Below are 20,800 nucleotides of genomic sequence, written 5' to 3' on the forward strand. Positions count from 1 at the left end.
TAGGGGTTAGGAAGGGCAGTGGGCATGTCCATACAAGGGTACTATGGAAAATTCTTGTGGTGATGGAATCATTCTTTATGTTGAGTGTATAGATGTTGCTGTCCTGGTTGTTATATTGTACTATAGTTTTCTAAGATGTTACTTCTATAGAAAGCCAAGTAAAAAGTACACACGACCTCTTTGTGTGATTTCTTACAACTGCATGTGAATCTACAATTATCTCAAAATAAAATGCCCAATTACAAAAAAAAAAAAAAAAAAAAAAAAAAAAAAATCATGGGGCACCTGGGTGGCTCAGTCGGTTGAGTGTGAGACTTCAGCCCAGATCATGATCCCACGGTTCGTGGGTTCGAGTACCACATTGGGCTCTGTGCTGATGGATCAGAGCCTGGGGCCTGCTTCAGATTCTGTGTGTCCCTTTCTCTCTGTCCCTCCCCCACTCTGTCTCTCTATCTCCCCAAAATAAATAAACATTAAAAAAATTAAAAAGAAATCATGATGGGGGTATTATTTTTTACTGAAGGAAAGAACCAGACTCAACCACTACCTAAAGAATATTCCTCAAAGTAAGCACCTCTGAGGAAGTATAGACATAGTCCTGTGAGGGGGTTGATAAGGGTGCCAAGAAAAATACTTAGTCAAATAAAATGTGTATTTTAGGAGACAGCTACGTACAAGGAGGATAAGATGTAGTCATACAAGATTAGGACAACATTATTTTTTTATTGTTTTTTCTATTTTTTAAGTTTATTTATTTATTTTGAGAGGGACAGAGAAGCAGAGTGGATGTGGGGCGGAGAGAGAGGGAGAGAGAGAATCCCAAGCAGGCGCCATGCTGCCAGTGCAAAGCCTGATGTAGGGCTTGAACCCACCAACCATGAGATCATGACCTAGGCCAAAAATGAGAGATGCTTAACCAACTGAGCCACCCAAACACCCCTAGGACAACTTTAGAACTTAAAATAGTACCAAAATTGTATCAGATCTGTCCCTTAATAGAATTTTTTCTAGTATCAGCACTTCATTGTGTTTTGTTCTCTTTTTGCCATTTAAACCAGACAAGGTTAAAACACGGTTAGTATTAGAGAGTAAATATTGATTGAATAAAAAACTAGAAGTCTTCTAATTTTTTTATTAGTTCCCTCTCTGTGATGACATGTTGTTGTCTGTTTCTTCTTGCTTTATTTCCTATACCATACTTAAAAAAAAAATCTGGGCACGTGTGGCTCAGTAGGTTAAGCATCCGACTTCGGCTCAGGTCATGATCTCACAGTTCACCAGTTCAAGCCCTGCAACAGGCTCTGTGCTGATAGCTCAGAGCTTGGAACCTGCTTCAGATTCTCTGTCTTCCTCTCTCTCTGCCCCTCCCCTGCTTGCTCTCTGTCTCTCTCTCTCAAAAATAAATAAACATTAAAAAGTAATAAAAATAAGAAGAAGAATCTAATAATGCAAATGCATACCAAGGTAAAAAGGAAATGGTTCTACACTTAAAGGAGTATTCAAGATTTGGATTGTCAGGAATGCTTGGGTGGCTCAGTGGGTTGAGCATCTGGCTCATGATCTTGTTGTTCATGAGATCAATCTCTGTGTCGGGCTCTGTGCTGATGGTGTGACGCCTGCTCGGGATTCTCTCTCTCTCTCTCTCTCTGCCCCTCCCTTGCTCATACTCTCTCTCTCAAAATAAATAAAATAAACATAAAAAAAAAAAAAAGGTTTGAATTGGCATTACACTATCTCAACACTGGGAAAAGCCAGAAGTGTGGGTCATGTGTTGAAAATGAAAATACTATGGAGAACGTAGTCTGAGTTAGCCATATATTTGGTCAAATTTCAAATGGTATTTCTGTATGCTTATATTAAGCATTATGCCCTCCGCCTGATATAAAAGGCTGCTATTTTCTCTCTCTCTCTCTAAATCTCTCTATTTTTCTCTACTGTCTCTATTCCATTCCTTCCTTCTCTCCCTTCTCTGCCCCAACATTTTCAAGCTTCTATCATGTTTTTTTTTTTCATATGAGTTCACTGTCCATGGATCATACTCTCCAGATAGTTCTTAAAGATGGTTCTATGTTTCAGTAAAACAAATAATATTAAATTTTAGGTTTGCATCTCTAGTGGTCTGGAATAATGAAAACACTGTGCCATTATTTATTGTATTCATTTCCCTATAGGCCAAAGATAGAAATCGTTAGAACAGAAATTCAAAAAGAAATAAATAACTGTTAAAATAATATTGGGAGCAAGAACAGATATAACTTCTAAATCCTAAATTCTTCTTATGCCCTTGCTCCCTACTCTATTATACCAAGAGTCAGGCCTGGGGAACTAGAGCAAAAACTACTCCAATCCATTGGCACTTCAATTTTTCTCCCTACTGGTCCACTCAGTTATTTTCTTATCTCCAGGTGATTCCCTATTGAATTTAGATAACAAAATTCATTATTTTAATGACTATCCAGTCAAAACACTTAAGCATTTCTTTTCTTCTCCCATACTAAAAGAATATATGCATTATAAAATATTCACATCAACATAAAATAAGTAATAGAAAAGAAAAACATTACTAAGATTTTTCTATTTTTACTGATTTGTATGCTTCCCTATTGGACAAGTAAAAATATACACATAGGGTATGGTCCACCAATAAAGATCACAGGGCTATATTTATTTTTAAAATAATCTTGATAATTCACTTTTTGGCTGATCATGTCAGAGCTGATTAAATAAGACAGTTAACGGGGCGCCTGGGTGGCTCAGTCGGTTAAGGGGCCGACTTCGGCTCAGGTCATGATCTCGCTGTCCGTGAGTTCGAGCCCCGCGTCGGGCTCTGTGCTGACAGCTCAGAGCCTGGAGCCTGCTTCAGATTCTGTGTCTCCCTCTCTCTGACCCTCCCCCGTTCATGCTCTGTCTCTCTCTGTCTCAAAAATAAATAAACGTTAAAAAAAATTTTTTAAAATAAATAAATAAATAAATAAGACAGTTAACATGTCTAATCATGTTAACATTATACTTTGATCTTATGTTATTAGTATTACTTTTGGAAAAAAAATCTTAGACTGTTTATCTTTTTGAGGCTTAATTTAGCTAAACCTACCAAATGTAATCTAAGTATACTTTGTACTAGAGACACATGAAATTTTAATGATGTGATTTACTGTGATAAATGAAAAAAGAAACAGGACACTTACCACTGCTCTATAGATGTTCCCCTTTCTCAAGATATTTTACTTCACATTTACTCTTACCAGTATAGATTAGAGACAACCAATATTATATGAGAATTCACCTTGCCTTACACCCCTACATTATTCAAAATACCCAGACATTTTGAATTATATGAATATTATGGATATGGGCTTGTGTCTCAACATTGTGTTATTTTATACTTACCTAATTACCAGTTAAATCAACTTACTTTTCATGTTTACTGAGAGGCTCTTTAGCTTAATCTGGTTCTTCACTGAGTAGAAGATCAAGGTCACATATCTTCTAAACATGAATGTGGTCACACTCCTATCTTTATTCTTAAAACCTGTTTCTTGGGCTATCATGGTGTCAGCTCAAGACTGCTATTTGGGCTTGCGTTTGTGAGTTTCCTTTTGGTATCTGATAGTTGTTCCTTGAAGGAGTCTTTTTCATTACTCCTGATTTGACTAGGATCCTTCTTTGTCTTCATTTCTGAAAACTATGCTGAATGCGCACTATGTTCCAGAACATAGCACTTGTTTATTATTTTAGTGACCCAGTGATAAATGCAATGTTAAAGACATTAGCTATAAAAAGCGATTGCAATATTTACCCACATGTTACTTGGTGGAGTTAATGATGCTTCTGCTTCTGACTATGCAAATATTATTTCATATGGCACTCGACAAAACATCAAACTGTTTTAATTATTTTCTCTTCATTCCCATGTTAAGGGAGGGATTTCCACCCTGGGCTCTGAGGATTGGCTGACACATGACACATAACACTAGGCAGATGAAACTGACAGAAGATTAGTCATATATTCTCACAGCTCAGGGAAAGAGGAAACTGTATGTTATGCAGGGCCATATGGGGTTGTAATTGGGAATAGAGTAAGCCAGCATCTGAGGGAGGTGCCAGGCTTTGTAGTGTCAAAATGGTGGTATGCTCTGATTTCCCATGGAAGGATGTAATTCGCTTGTCTGAATAATTCCATAGGCTGTCAGAGAAGCTTATTACTCACGGATGAGCGGGAATTGTATCTGACCCTTAGAAAACAGAACGTGTTTGGCAAGGGGACCTTATCAATGGAAGCAGAGTGGGGAAGTCTGATTGCAGTTAGTTAGGCCATTTTGAGGCCATCCCAATTTTACTAAATGCCATGGAAGCACATAATGTTGACCTTAATTAAAAGCCTTTATGCCACACATGGGGCATCTGGGTGGTTCAGCTGGTTAAGTGACTGACTCTTGATTTAGCCTTAGGTCATGATATCATGGTGAGATCAAACACCATGTTGGGCTCTGTGCTGATGGTGCTGGTCCAGCCTGGGATTCTCTCTCTCCCTCTCTCTCTGCTCCCCACCTCTCTCTCTCTCTCTCTCTCAAAAAATAAAATCCATATATATAAACTGAGTTTATTCTCATTAATATTAACTTTGTTCAGAGATTAGCAGATTATTGGGTCCTAGTATTGGTTAGAATTTTCAATGACCACAAGCTAGAAATATTATATAGAATTTTATAAAAATTTTGCTCCTAGAAAGGGAGTTTATTACCACACATTAAAATAATTTATAAACGTTTTGTTGTTCTTAGTTAATCTTTACAAATCTGAATAAAACATTCCCGAGTGTTTCAGAAAACTGTTCTCTGACAGCTGTTGAAAGCTGCCTACCAAGGTGAAGAATATATACAAGTTAAAAAAAAAAATCCCAGATGCATATTAGTTATCAAATGAACTCAATACAAGCTCTGAAGGAGGAAGAGTTCCCAATATTCACAACTGTTCTCTGAACAACATCCAATGAATTAAAGTACCTGAATCTCCAGGGGAATTGAACATAAATAAAAGATTTATTCAGTTTTTAGTGTACAACAGAGACACAGTAGAAAAAAAAAGTTTGCATAATTCAAATTTGGATGATACAATGAATAGTCAGGGGAACATAGTAAGAAGTCTACATACTTGTAAATTGATAAAACAATGTCATAACAATAAATGGGTATTGGAAATACATGAGTAAAATCCAATGGGAATAGTGATGAAAAATTGACTTCATTTTTGTGTTTGTCCTACTCAGAAGACAAGTAGTATTCAGATTAAGTTGATTGCTATTTTGATGAATTAAAGCTTATAATTTTGACCAATGTGCAAAATGTATAATAAGAATCTAGTATCTTTAATGTGGAAATTATTTTGGTGATATAGAGTACTATACCAACTTTCAAATTATGAGAAAAGCACAAAACACATATGGTATCATTATCTTTGTATTGAGAATCCACACGAGCTCATATACTAAATTAGATATTTACTAAATATCTATATTTACTAAATATACTCATATTTAGTATATGAGTATGTATGAGTATATTTATACTCATATACTAAATTAGATAAACTAAATTAGATACCTTTTATATAAATGCTAGGTATGTAATTAGCTTTAAGTCATTTATCTTTTTTTTATTCACTTAGCCATTCCTTCTATCATTAAGACATGAGTGGTTTACTATACCTAGGTACTCTGTTAAAAAAATGATAAGCTATTAATAATAGAGACGGCTTCTATTGTCATGAAATGTACAGTATAACATGAAATTTATGTCTGTAGCTCTGAAGTAAGATACCCTGTGGTTAAAGTTTCAGGTTACTTACTATGTCTATCTCATTAAACAGCCAAATAGAATTTTATATGATGAAGAAATGTTCTAAATCTGTTATGTCCACTAATATTGAGCACTTTATATGTGACCAGTAAGATTAAATGTTAATTTTGCTTAATTTTAACTAATTTAAATTTAAATAGTCACATGTGGCTAGTGCCTACATAATGGACTGAGTTGTAGAACTATTATAAATATCAAATACACATAAAGCATTTAATATAACGCTTATACCATCACGAATGCTTAATATCAAGTAGTTATTAACATGATGATTAGCATGATGATGATGATGATGATGATGATGATGATGTAGATTTCTTGGGAAGAGATTAAATAGCTTCAAAATAAGAAAAACATCTCACAAAAACATATTGATATTAAAGTTTAGCAATGGGGACTGATTTCTCAGTAACCATAAGGTAAATATTTATCATTCTCATGCCTACAGTTAAGGTATTAAATGCTCTGAGAATTTAAAAATAACGCAAAACGAAAGCAAAATCCTTGAGGAGTATCAATTTCTCACAAAGATGATGTCAGTTACCAATAAAACGCCCCAAAACCAACCAAACAAACAAAAAAGACTTTCAAAAGCTGGGGCTGACACTGACATGCACAGAAGGGAGTCCTGAAGATTTTTTCCTATCAATAAAAGGATTATTAGAAACATAGCACAATCGAGAATTACTTATATTCTCTAAATTTTAACACTAGAGATTTACATTGGTGTAGTGATGTAATAATATCTTCAATAATTATTAGAAATGGGTCACCCCGTGACACAACTTTGTGCTAATTTGGAAATGTTTAGAAATTGTTCATCTGCTGGCAATGATTCTGTCTTTTAGAGTACAAATATTCCATAAGGTAAACAGATATTCAAAGTAGCATGATGTCTGGAGTGGTTCCTATTTTAAATATGGATCATTCTTCACAATAACGTGCAAACTGAAAAGGATGGGCACTTACTGCATCCACACACATTTTCAAAGTGTATGTCAAGAGAACTCTGTTGGATATCTTCTGCAAGTTTCTGTTACTCCTCTGTCTACTCACCACCATTATGTCTGTGACTTAGAAAAATGTTCTGTTTGGATGGCATCAAGGAAATCCATTATCCTTTGGTTTATGTTTGTGTTTTGGAAAATAGAAAAGCTCCAGAATGAGATGAGAGGGTGGGAAGAAAGAATCCCTGCCCTGTCTTTTCATAGCTAAGGAAGGTAAAATTCCCTATTTTTCTTAGCCCTAGGATATCTTATTGGTGCTACTTTTTTTTAAGTGTATTTATTTATTTTGAGAGAGGAACAGAGAGAGTGAGCAGGCGAGAGGGGCAGAGAGAGGGAGACAGAGAATCCTGAGCAGGCTCCACGGTGTCAGGGTGGAGCCCAACGAAGGTCTCTAACTCCTAAACCATGAGATCACGACCTGAACCAAAACCAAGAATCAGATTTTCACTGACTGAGCCACCCAGTCACCCTGGTAGTCTTATATCTTGTTTATAACTTCTAAATGATTTGTTTAGTAAACTACCCTTTCTCTATTACAACTGTGATTTGTTTCCTGCCAGAACCCTAACTGATACAAGAGCCAATCTTGGTTGAAATCATATATTTTTTTAATTAATTGAGAAATCTGAATAAAATATTGGGTGAGTTACTGCATGAACACTTTTAAGACTGTCTTTGAAATATGTGCTTTGGGGACTCTAAAACTATTTGGGACTCTGTTGTGGATAAAGGACGCGATATAGATAAGACCATTTGTCAGACGTCTTAAAAAAGAGAGAACAAAGATGTGGACAAATTAAAAGAGAACGAGACTGACTAAGATCAAGTAGAAATGGAAATGATGGCAAGGCGATCTTCTAGATGCCTCTAGAGCAGAAAAGTCGTTAGGGTATTATTGAGAATGAGACAAGTGGTAAATTAAGTCCAAAGAAAGACGAAGTAATTGTTTTCATTAAAATTACTGACTATACGCATAAATAAAATATAAGAAGAAAGACAGAAGAATAATGAAGAATAAGCTGAGTCCTAGATAATCTTTAAATATATTCTTGTTTGTTCATAATCCTAGAGCTTCCATGTGCAGTAGAACAAATTGTATGGTATTACACTTTGAGTGAAAAGTTAAAATAACAATGAAAAATAGTCATTTGCATCTTGACCTATTTTATGAACCACTAGAGTCTGTACAAATTAATTTTAATTCCAGGCACAGTATAAATAGAAATTTTGTGATGATGTATTTATATATTCAGTTTACTCAATGAACTAAAATAATATCAATGTATATCATGATTCCAATTAACACAGCTTTTCCCACCCAACCCACCCCATCTGAAGAGCCCCTGCCAACTGCAAAAAGAAATCTGGTAGAGGGTCAGTGTTGTGACTTCTTCCACCAATTATATTTCCAGAGGTTATTATCTCTTACACAGGATAGCCACAAAATGCAAGGCATTCTAACGGTAATATAATGCTAAAAACACAGACTTTGGAGCTAAGTCCATAATTGCGATGTGGCATTGGTTAAGTTATTCAAAAAACAGAGATGATAGTATCCCTAAACTCTGGTGTGGTTATAGTTATTAGAAAACTTACCTCACGTAAAACCACTATCAATATTACCATTTTGGACCCATCACAGAGGGCTACATTTGCAGACTCATACTGTATGCAAGCTTAATTCAGCTCTGAGCTTTACTCATAATTAGCAAAGTACACTAAAGGAGAACTACAATCATGTGGTTACCATCAATCAATAATCATGGGGCCCTAAATTTGTCATAGGTAGGTTCCTAAAATCACTTTCATCCACAAGACATCTTTTGGGTTCACAGATGGAAGCACCAACTATTCCTGGTAGACGTTAGCATGGGAAATGACTTCGTCCTGTAGTTTCTACTTTTCATGTATTGCTAATCAAAGCAGAGAAGATACATAATTAAAGATACATGATGCTTTTATTCTCCGGCACAGTTATAGCTCATAAGACCAGGTTTCCGTACAGTAAAAATTCCTGATAGAAAAATATGCCCCGCTAAAAAGATTGCTTAGATACATAATTAGTTCAAAGCAAAACTAGAAAGATGTCCATCCCATTTTGTTCCTGACATATATCTAACAGAAATATTTACACGACTTTACTGACACATTCAACTATATGAAAATCGGCATGATTCTTAATAACCCCAAACTGACAATAGATCAAATGTCTACCAATAATTAAATGGATAAATGAGATACAGCTGCCTTTCAATAGAATGCTATGCAGCATGTAAAACAAATGAACTATGGCAATATATGTCTTCAACGGATCTCATAAATATACATGTTACAGAATGGAAATACAAAAGTATGCCTACTGCAAAATTCATTTATCAAAAATCTGAAAGCAGGAACAAACAAATGTAGAGAGATGCGTATTCAGGTGGAATTCTTATACACAAAGGTATTATTACTTTAAGCCTAGTTAGTGGTTTTCTTTAGGGAAAGTAACGGAATTATTTGGTGGAAAAAAGTAGAATGCTTCAGGGGTATCAAAATACTCTATTTATTATCTTAGGCGATACTGTATTGGGAGGATGTTTTTTCTTTGGAGGATATGTTTTTAAATAATTTGTTACACAGGACTCATATTTTATCCAATTTTCTCTATGTGATTTTACTTGTCATTAGAAGATCCACAGCAAATAATAGACTAAATTTACAAAAAGAAACGAGAGGGTACTTGTCTTTATTTTCACAAAAATGGGTGTATGTTATACACTTAACGGGATATAATTTTTAGTCCTATGTCTCTGGTGTGAAGGTTGTTTTGAAATATTGTTTGACTTGATAGTTTGCACTGAAGGAAATAAGCAGATTACTTGTCTGCATGTACGTGGTTTGTTTTTTTTTGGCAATGGCCATTTATTGTTTTTGTAGTTTGAGAATAATATACAATAACATATTTGGCCATGATTTCAGACTTTTGCAATGACTTACCATTAAATAAAATGTTTCTATATCATGGGAACACAATGGACATTGTTGTCTGTCTCTGTCATCCATTCCTACACCATCGTTTTTCAGTCTGTAGTATGAGTGGTTTGAATTGATCTCTGACCTCCAAGAAGGGCCCATGATTGGCATTCCTTCTTGCAAAGTTTTTTCTTTAAAATCTGGACTTAAATTGTTCTAAATGGAATCAAGACCAGAATGTTAGGTAGTGGTTGAAAGAAATGAAGTTTTCTCTTCTGGACAGTGTGGGAAAGAAATAGATCTCAAGATGCAGAATCAATTTTACTACTGCAAGATAGCCCAGCCTGTGGATGAAGGTGACAACTACAAGAGAATAATAGACTTGAGAACTTTTCAGTGATACTGAGAGTCACTGAAGCTAAATTAACCTGGGCTTTTTAGTTAGTTGTGAGATGGAAAAGAGATCTCTGTGTACCCTATTCTTTGTGTGGATGTGGGGTAAGAACCTGAATCTCCTTTGTCGTTTCTCAGCGTGAGTTGGAGTCTCTGTTATCTGAAATTAACCACATTTTACCTGATAAAATGAAAATCTGGGTGGTGAACAGTCTCTTATGCTTTCATTTACTGAAATTTTTAGATTTGTGGATCTTTAAATTGTTTGAGATATAATTAAAATTTCAGTCTACAAACATTCTTTTTCATTCACATCTGAATAAAATCACAACGGGGTAAGATATAGAATGGGTAAATGCATGCTGATCTAAAAACTGTCAGCTGCAAGGAAAATTCATAACCTGCAGATTTTGACTTATTTTGTCTTAAGGCTATACTGCAATTTTGAAAAAAAGAAAATATCTCGAGGTGCCTGCATGGCTCAGTTGGTTAAGCATCCGACTCTTGATTTAGGCTCAGGTCATGATCCCATGGTTGGTGAGTTCAAGGCCCACGTCAGGCTCCATGCTGAGCATGTGGTGCCTGCTTGGGATTCTCTCTCTCTCCCTCTCTCTCTCTCTGCCCCTGCCTTGCTCTCTTTCTCTCTGTCTTTCTCAAAACAAATAAAGTTTAAAAAAAAAGAAGAAAATATCTCTGAAAGGTAAATAGAAAATCCCTTGATATTTCCAAATGAACATAAAATGTTTTCTACAAAACTAAATGATTTTGGCATGTATGCTGTTGTTTATCATAATGTTATGAAGTGATGTTTATATTATGTAAGGCATAAATGCAATTATTTATTCCTGCCAGCCCTGACATCTCATATACCATCATTTAAAAAAATGTCACCATATTTTCTAGCCCTAAATTCCTTTCCCACATTCCCAGTTTCATGACCTGACAGAAGATTATCCCGTCTGAGCTCACAATAGCATTTCTACAAAAATCTGAGTCTTCAGGAAATATTAGATATTGCCTTCACATACAGAGTTTAACAAGACTTTTTTACAATTATAATCATTAACGCCCAGTTCTTAAATTTGCACATTGAATGAAACCAAAGAATCAGCAGCAAAATAAGTAACTATAGGCATAACCTCATTCCAAAATGTAGATACACACTGGAAGCTGAACTATTAGCAAGGGCTAATATATTTCTGCAGAATAGAAGCCTCAATCTGAACTGAAAAATTAATTCTAGGATTTGTTAGATGTGTTAATTGGTTCAACTCACAATTAACATATGAAAAGGAAAGGAAAAGACACTGAAAATAGACTGTGAATTAAAGCAGCAAAAGAAGTAATAGAAATAAACCTTACATGTGACAGCCTGTCACCTCCATAAAATAGGGTTGTGTGGCAAAAAGGCAGCCGTTGCAAAGCACTGTGACACTGATATTCAAGAGCGCACAAATGTTGGTCACATAGACATTTTCTTTGTAAATATTCATGTCATTAATCTTCTTTCAAAAATCACTGAAGTATAAACATGAGCCAGACTTGCATTTGTGCAGAAAGAATGCACAGAAAATGAGTGCGCTACACCCCAGGTTGCTGTTTGTTTGCATGTATTATAGCAACTGTCTATGATATGAGAGTGAGGCTGGATGTTCTGAATGCTTGGTTTACCTGCCATATTTGTAGAACTCACAATGTATCTTAAGAAACTTAGAAACCCATGGGTCTATGTATTATATCTGTTGTTTGCTTGCTTTCTAAAGTTTATCCTAAAATGGGATCTAAATGAGATTTACATTATAGTAACCTCATTTACTTCTATGCATAATGGATTACTGGTTACTTATGTAAGCACGTACTCACACCTATAAACAGAGAGAGAGAGAGATTTTTAATACGATTAAAAATCATAGGATTCAATAAAAAATAATACAGATTCAATAATGTATACAATTAGCAAACATCTAGATGCTCAAAGCATTGTGCAAGGAACTAAAGAAGATAAATCCTTGGAGACAGACTCATCCTCTAGGAGTCAAATGGAATCCTGTCGGTGCTCTTTTAGGGTGTTAGCAAAGTATTATTGAGGTAGAGTACAGAGAATCTACTTTAAGAAATGGTAAAAGGCTTTGTGGAACTTTTTTTTAATATGAAACTTATTGTCAAATTGGTTTCCATACAACACCCAGTGCTCATCCCAAAAGGTGCCCTCCTCAATACCCATCACCCACCCTGCCCTCCCTCCCACCCCCCATCAACCCTCAGTTTGTTCTCAGTTTTTAAGTCTCTTATGCTTTGGCTCTCTCCCTCTCTAACCTCTTTTTTTTTTTTTTTTTTCCCTCCCCCATGGACTTCTGTTAAGTTTCTCAGGTTTCTTGGTTTGTGGAACTTTTTAAGAGAGAAAAGGCTGGGGTGATCCAGGTAAAGGAAACAGTGTTTGGATCATCATATGTGCAGTCACTTTATTCTGGCCCTGATATAGTTTGTATAGGTAAGGACAGTAAGATGACTGTGGATAAGTTTGCCAGACTCAACCACCAAGTTTTTATATCTCCTGGGATGCCTGAAAGATCACAACAGGTTGACACAAGAGCAAATGCACACAGGAACCTTCATTTTAACAGCAATGCTAAAAGTTAAGTGAAGTGTTGTAGGAGAGTAGCAGAGAAACCATTAAGATATTAACATTACAGGTGAAATCAAGTGGGGTTATTAGTAGGCCAGTGGTAGTAGTGATGAAATAAATAGAAATGCTTGAAGAAAAGTATTTAGAATGGAGCACCCATGGAGCATCAAACTGTTTGGAGTCAAAGGAAAGAGAGGTGGTCTTAGGACTATCAAGGTTCTGATTCAGTGCCTCGAGGGTGATGGTAAGGAACACTGAACATGAAATATTTTTCAAGAAGAATTAAAATGACTTTAGACTTTGGACATGTAAATATTGGTGTTCTTAATGGGACATATAAGGTTATATCAGGTTTTTAGTTAAGTAATCATTTCTGAAATTTGAAGCACAGAGTTCACTATTATGTAGCAATATGGAAGTTATTATATATAAAAATGATCTTGTCAATTAAAATTAAAGATTTAGAATCATAACTTATGAAAAATTATGACGATTATGAAAATAACTTAGAGACTATGTAAAGATAGTCAGGTCTTTACTATTTGACTCTCTAGTTGATTCTTGAGATAGGCCTGGATTGCAATGTATTTTCCTCTCAGGACTGCCTTCGCTGCATCCCAAAGCGTTTCTATTGTTGTATTTTCATTTTCATCTGTCTCCATATATTTTTTAAATTTCTTCTCCAATTGCCTGGTTGACCCATTCATTCTTTAGTCGACTCTCTAGTTGAATACTATTATATAAATATCCTGGGTAGAAAAAGAGCACTCAACCAAGGAGGGGAAAAAATGGTATAAGACATGAGTTAAATGATTAGTATTTTATACTTTTCCCACCATCTGACAAAATTTGTTTTACATAATTGATGAGTTAATCAACCAAGTGCTTCACATCTATTTTTAGAAATACCAATATCTTCTACAATATTGGTCTCCAAGCCTTTAAAAAAAATTTAGTAAGACTTTCACATGCTAATAGACCCACACAATCATTTATCATCATTGAGAAGGAATGTAATATTAAAGTCCCAGAAACCACAAATAGAGTACTTAGTGGAACACTCAACCCAAATCCTTTAGGAGGATTAGAATGTAAACTTCTTAAAATGTCAAAACGTCTTTTACCTCTTTTATAAATAGTTTTTGTTTGTTTTGTTTTTGTTATCCCAGATTCTGTACCTGGGACATAGCATGTACTCAATAACTGTTCACTGAACTGAACTCTGTAAATGACAAAGAGTACATCAATTTTACTTTGTACAACATATTATAATACACACAGAAATTGTACATGTTGCACCATATCATTGTTAGGTAAACCCACTGAAATGGGGCACACGTGCTATTGTCTCTAATATGCTAAGTCAAGCCTTGGAGAATTAAAGAAATTAAGCATAGTTTATGGAACAACTATAAAATCAAATCTAGAACCTGGTAGTTTCATTTTATGGTTAGATCGCATTCAACAATAGCTCTCACATGCATGACACTGCAAACACATAAGTCATCTTCTTTATACCCTTCAAAACCTACTAGAAAGCATACATAAAATTTCAGAGGACATAATAATTCATCTCATTCTAAATTATTATTATGTTATACACCTTTAAATCCTTATAATAAACTATTGCTCAAGTTTTTAAAAAATTATAAAACATACATGAAACAAACAGTAACATATGGATGATTAATGAATATAGTATTTGAGTAAAAATCTTTAATTTTATAAAGACATAAGACAAACCATAGTTGGAAATTCTTTCATAAACTTTCCTAACACCAATTTCCTTTCTTCCAAAGATAACATTACTTTATTCTGAAATTGGTATTTATACATCTTGAACATACTATTTAATATAACATAATTTAATAATACATTGTATTATTTTCATTCCTCTAAAATAGCAAATCTTTGGGGTGTGTGGGTGGCTCAGTTGGTTAAGCGTCTGAATCTCAGTCTGAGCTCAGATCAAGATCTCATGGTTTCATGAGTTCAAGCCCCACGTCAGGCAGCGCAGAGCCTGCTTGGGATTCTCTCTCTCCCTCTGTCTCTCCCCTTCCCCAGCTCACACTGTCTATGTCTCTCTGAAAATAAATAAATAAAACTTAATAAAGTGTTTTAAATAGCAAATGTTAGCAAATTATTAGAATACATCCTGGAAACAGACACTGTTAATAATATCACAAAATGATATAAAGTATTAAACTGTTAATAGAGCATATAAAAATCATGGGAAATTTTAAAAATTTTACTGAAATAAATTAAAGAAGATTATGTGTAAATGGTTAGGCATGTCATATTTATGAATGGGATGTGTCTATATCATGATGATCAACACTTAATAATCAGTACTCCCTGAAGGGATTCTAATAGGGAGGTGTGAGTGTCTGTGTTTGTGAAATTTGGAAATCTAACTTCAAAGCTATTATGAATGAGTAAAATAAAATTAAAAGAAGAATCATATTGACAAAATTTCTCTAAGAAATATGTAAAAAATGATATAGTATAGTAGTAGCACAGGGATTTTAGAAAAACCCAAAGGAACAGATTAGAAATATGAAGAAATGTTCCCACACATATATGGAAATGGGTATGTCAATAAGAGTAGTATTAAGTTAAGAAAACTCATTCCTATAGGTAAAAGAAAATGAAGATAAATATCATCTCACCATATTTAGATGTGCATTCTGTGTGGCTTATAGATATAAATGTGAAAGCTAAAACTATAAAACGTGACGAAGATTATGTCTGCTCCTCAATCTGTTCTCCCTTTTCATAGTAAAACAACTTGAAAACAATGAAGCAATAAACGACAAAAATTATGGCTCAAATACGGACGTAAAATAAATAAATATATATTCAGAACTAAATTGTATGTTTCAGACACCATTGAAATTAGGTGTCACCATGCAACTAAATTTTCTTCAGCAAAAAGCAAGCAATGGTTATGTTCGCAAATTCTGGGACAACGCATTTAAGACACCTGTGAGCATTTCTTGTTTTCCCTTCCTTTGACTGGACAGAGATGATAGGAAGGCCCTAGGGGATATTTCCAGATTGAGTTCTGTGTAGCAGACCCCAGCTGCCTGGATTGGATCAGGCTCAAATATGATCGCCAGCAATAGTGTAGATCCCCTTATCCACGGCTTTTCTGAGTAGGTAGAAAATACAAAAAAAGTATCACTTTGTTAAGATCCATAGATGATGGTGTATGCTGGAAGCCGAATGTTGAGACAGGAAAGGCGTGTATTCCTAATATAAATGGTTACACAAAAATTTGGTGCCTCTTTTTTAAACAGTCCTTGGCAAGAACTTTCTCTTTCCAGCCCTTGCAATGCAAAAGGAAGTACAAATATGTCCAAATGAGAGGAATTCATCTCTATGCCCAAATGTATATGTGTTGTGGCTGTAAGTATGGCTGCCACAGGAGAAAACTATTGTGTGAATGGGTAAAATTACATGAGCTAAACTTACTTTTTTCATTTGCCTTTTGTGCCTTCTAAATTTTGAATATGTGCATATGAGCCTTTCAATAACATGTGTGTTTCAGTATTTGCATTATATAAACACACGAAACAAACAAAACACACTTAAAAAGTTTGAATGCACAACTGAAAGGGAAGATAATATGGTATTTGCAATCTCAAATATTGAATATTTGATATAAATTTGTTAATTGAACAGCTTCTTATAACTATCCTTATCTGCTATAGGGAAATATCTACTTAAATATTTATATCTGTTTTAATTATAAATACTCTCACTTTCTGACTCAGAAATATATTTCTAAACATATATTTTATTCATAAACGGTACACATGATTTTTATCTGTTTAAGGTATTCTTCGCAGGATTATTTGAAAGTTTCAAAAGATGGGAATTTACTTAATTTGACTATCTCTAAAGACATAGTTAAACAATTATTGTAAAATCAAATGTTAGTATACTATATATTTATATAGAAAAATAAGTCATTTATGTTCCAAAGTATGTTTCTTGAAGATAGGTTAGATAGTAAAAAATTGTACAGTGTAGAACAATGTGTTTAATATGCTATTATTTGGGTAAAAATGTAAAGAATCTGAATTTGCTGGTATATACTATAAATGATTCTAAGGATTTTCAAGGAGCTAATTGAATTATCTTCCTTCTGAGAAGAAGAAATGGGAGACTGAAGGAAATAGCCACAGTGGAGACTTAAATTTTTAAAATATTTTAAATGTTGTCTTATATCAATATATTACTCAAAAAAGCAGTAAATTAAATAAAATATTTTATAAGGATATGGAAGAGATAAAAGGCAATGAAGCCAGCCTTCAAAAAGCAAATGAAAGGTATATTCTGTGGCCCAACAATCCTTTTCAGGGTATATATTTCACAGAAAACTAGTCACAGGTCTCAAAGAGGATATACAGGATGATGATTTAAAACGAATGAGTAGGGGCGCCTGGGTGGCTCAGTCCGTTAAGCGTCCGACTTCATCTCAGGTCAGGATCTCACGGTCCATGAGTTCGAGCCCCGCGTCAGGCTCTGGGCTGATGGCTCAGAGCCTGGAGCCTGCTTCCAATTCTGTGTCTCCCTCTCTCTCTGCCCCTCCCCAGTTCATGCTCTGTCTCTCTTTGTCCCAAAAATAAATAAACGTTAAAAAAAATTAAAAAAAAAAAACGAATGAGTATAATGGGATGCTCTTTTACATTTAGAGAAAACATTACCAGTTAAACATTCAGAAAAATTAGTATTAAAAACATGTTAAAACAGGGACGCCTGGGTGGCTCAGTCGGTTGAGCTTCTGATTTTGGCTCAGGTCATGATCTCCCGGTCTGTGAGTTCGAGCCCCGTGTCAGGCTCTGTGCTGACAGCTCAGCCCGGAGCCTGTTTCAGATTCTGTCTCTCCCTCTCTCTCTGATCCTCCCCCATTCATGCTGTGTCTCTCTCTGTCTCAAAAATAAATAAACATTAAAAAAAAGTACATGTGAAAACAAAACAGAATGGCATCTCTAGCACAACCGCAGTTTTGTAAATTGAAAATACATTTACAAAAAGCAGCATTACGTATCATTCAAGGATACATTCTTACAGAAGATCAATATCCAACACATTAGCATGGGTGTCTAAAGTGAAAAGGGAAGTATTAGTAATACATTGCTGCATACCAAAATACTCTAACACTCAGCAGCTTAAAGCAATAACCAGTTTTACATCAGTTTCTAAGGGTCAGGAATCTAAAGAATGGCTTAGTGGGGTGGGTTTCTCTTGAGATTGCAGTCAAAATGTGGGTCAGCCCAAAAGTGTCTAAAGGTTTAATGGGGTTTGGAGGGCCACCTTCCAAGAATGACTTGGATAATACAAGGCAGCTGGCTGGTGGCATCCGTTCCTTGCCACGTGGGCCTCCTCACTGGGCTGGCCTGAATGTCCTTAAGACATGGCATCTGGCTGTCCCCAGTGCAAGTGTAATCAGAGGGAAAGAGAATGAGCAAGATATAAACTGCAAGGTTTATCAGTCTCAGAAGGTGACATAACATCACTCCTGCAATATTCTACAGATCACACAGACCGATGCTGGTACAGGTGACAGGAGACTACACAGAGTTGGCAGATATCATTAGGTGCCATCTTTGAAGTTGACAATCACGGATAGTAAAAATGAAGATCAGAAACAAGGGAAATATCATATACAATCAAGTTGAACAAAAAACTATTCATATACTGCTTACTGCTGATAGTAGCATGAAGTGATATAATTAGCTTGGTTTTATTGCCTGAATACAAAGGCAAACACACATACAAATGTGTTATTCATGACAATGCCCATAGCTATCCATTCTCTTGTTGGTAACATATTTCCAATAAGTTTTTATTACAAATAACGATGCAATGAAAATTTCTGTATAGAACTCCTTGTGTACAAGTACAAATGTTTTACTAAAAGATATATACTCACAAGTAGAAATGTCAACTTTTGTTTGATCATCTCCAACTATACTAGTTGGTGCCAAGTTTCTCCCCAAATTGGACATACAGTCGCGTCAGCAGTAAATGAGAGATCCCATGTTTATTATCCTTGCCAATTATGGTACATGTCAAGTTTGAATCTGATGGATACGAAATGGAATAATATTGTTTCACATTTTTTCCCGATTATTCCTGAGTTTAAGCACCTATTCACATTTGTTATACGCATATTTCTACTTATGTGAATGTTCCTTTTAAGACTTTCTCCCATTTAAAAAAAAATGGGGTTATCTGTGCTATTATTTTATCATTCTTTTTATAATCTGATTAGAAATCTTTTGACTCTGCCTTACAATAATTATCTCTAAATCTGTGGCTTGTATTAATTATTTTTCTTAGAGTATCTTTTGATGGACAGAAATATTCATTGCATGGTAGTCCAATTTATACAATTTTCATTTTGTGGTTTGTACTTCTGTATTTTTCTTGAGAAATCCTTCTTAAAATTAAGATTATACAGTTTTCTCCACATTTTTAATGCAACTGTAAAGAATTTGCTTTCAGTTCTGGTCCTTGATATGTGTGAAACTTAAATTTATGTATTTTTTTAAAATAAGGTAGAATTACATTTTACTTTCTACAGTGATAGTTGTCCTACAATGATTTTTGAAATTACATAATTTTATATGCTGATTTGTTAATGTATCCTCTTAAATACTAAGTTTCAATACATACATGCTCTGCTCTGGGTTCTCTTTACATCCCTTTGGTATATTATTACAAAATTGCACACTACCCAAATTACTCAATTCATAACAAATCTTTGTATTGTTTTTTAACTTCCAATCTCATTATTCCTCATAATTTTGACAATTCTAAGCCATTTGATCTTGGTGATGAACTTGGTAAGTTCCACCTAAAAATTTGTTTTTATCAAAATTTCTCTGAATTTATAAATAAGCTATCAGAGGACAGCATCTATGAACTATAGACGATTTCCACCTAGGGAAGGGTTACTTTTCTGTTTGTTTAGCTCTTATTTCATATCCTCCAGTGGCATTTCATAATTTACTCTATAAATATCTTAAATATATTTTATTAAATTTACTACTAGGTAACTTACAATTTTTTGCTGTTATTGCAGAATAAGATATTTTCATTATTATATTTTAAAATTGGTTGCTGCTAGTGTATAGAAATGGCATTGATTTCTGGATCCTGATCTTGTATCTGGCACCTTGCTGAAATTTCTGATCAATTCTTATTGCTTCTGGATTTCATTAGATTATATATGTTCACAATCATATCATCTTCAAATGACTAACATTACAACTGTTCTATTTCATTTACTTTTATTGCTTTCTTATATTATCTAGGGCCAGTAATGTATGAAATAATAGCAGTGATACTTAGTACCTTTTCCTTTATCCAATTAAGGTGTTTCTAAAGTTTTCCTTTAGGAAAGATGTATGCCCTGCACTACATGGTGGTAAAGCAGGTCTTCCCGTTTACTAAGCTTTTTCTTCCCAGTTTACAAAGAGTTTATACCATGCATGAGTGCTAATCTGTATAAATTATTTTTCTGAATCCATTTACCTGATTATATAGCTTCTTAAAAATAATTTGATAGATTATATTATATTGATATGTTTATTATAGGATTCTACATCTGGTGTTATATAGTTTGTTTAGTGGATATTTATGTATACATTTGCAAATAAGATTATATGTGTTTATTTAAGCTGTACCAGGTACGTACTTTTGGTGGTAATTTGGTAGTAATTTTGATGTCTCATGAAAATGAAGTAGATAAATGCTTCTTTGCCCCCCACCCCCCACCCGCCTGCTTCTAAAACACTCAAATAAAGTAGAAGTTTTATGTTCCATGAGGTTTTGGTAAAAATGTTTCTTAAACCACCTTGTTCTGGTGTCTTTCAATGAAGATTTTTTTTTGACTATTAATTCCATGGTTTCAGTTCAGATAAGTTTTTCATATGTTCTTGACT

This window comes from Panthera leo, chromosome B1 (genome assembly GCF_018350215.1).
Source record: "Panthera leo isolate Ple1 chromosome B1, P.leo_Ple1_pat1.1, whole genome shotgun sequence".
NCBI classification, from domain to species: Eukaryota; Metazoa; Chordata; class Mammalia; order Carnivora; family Felidae; genus Panthera; species Panthera leo.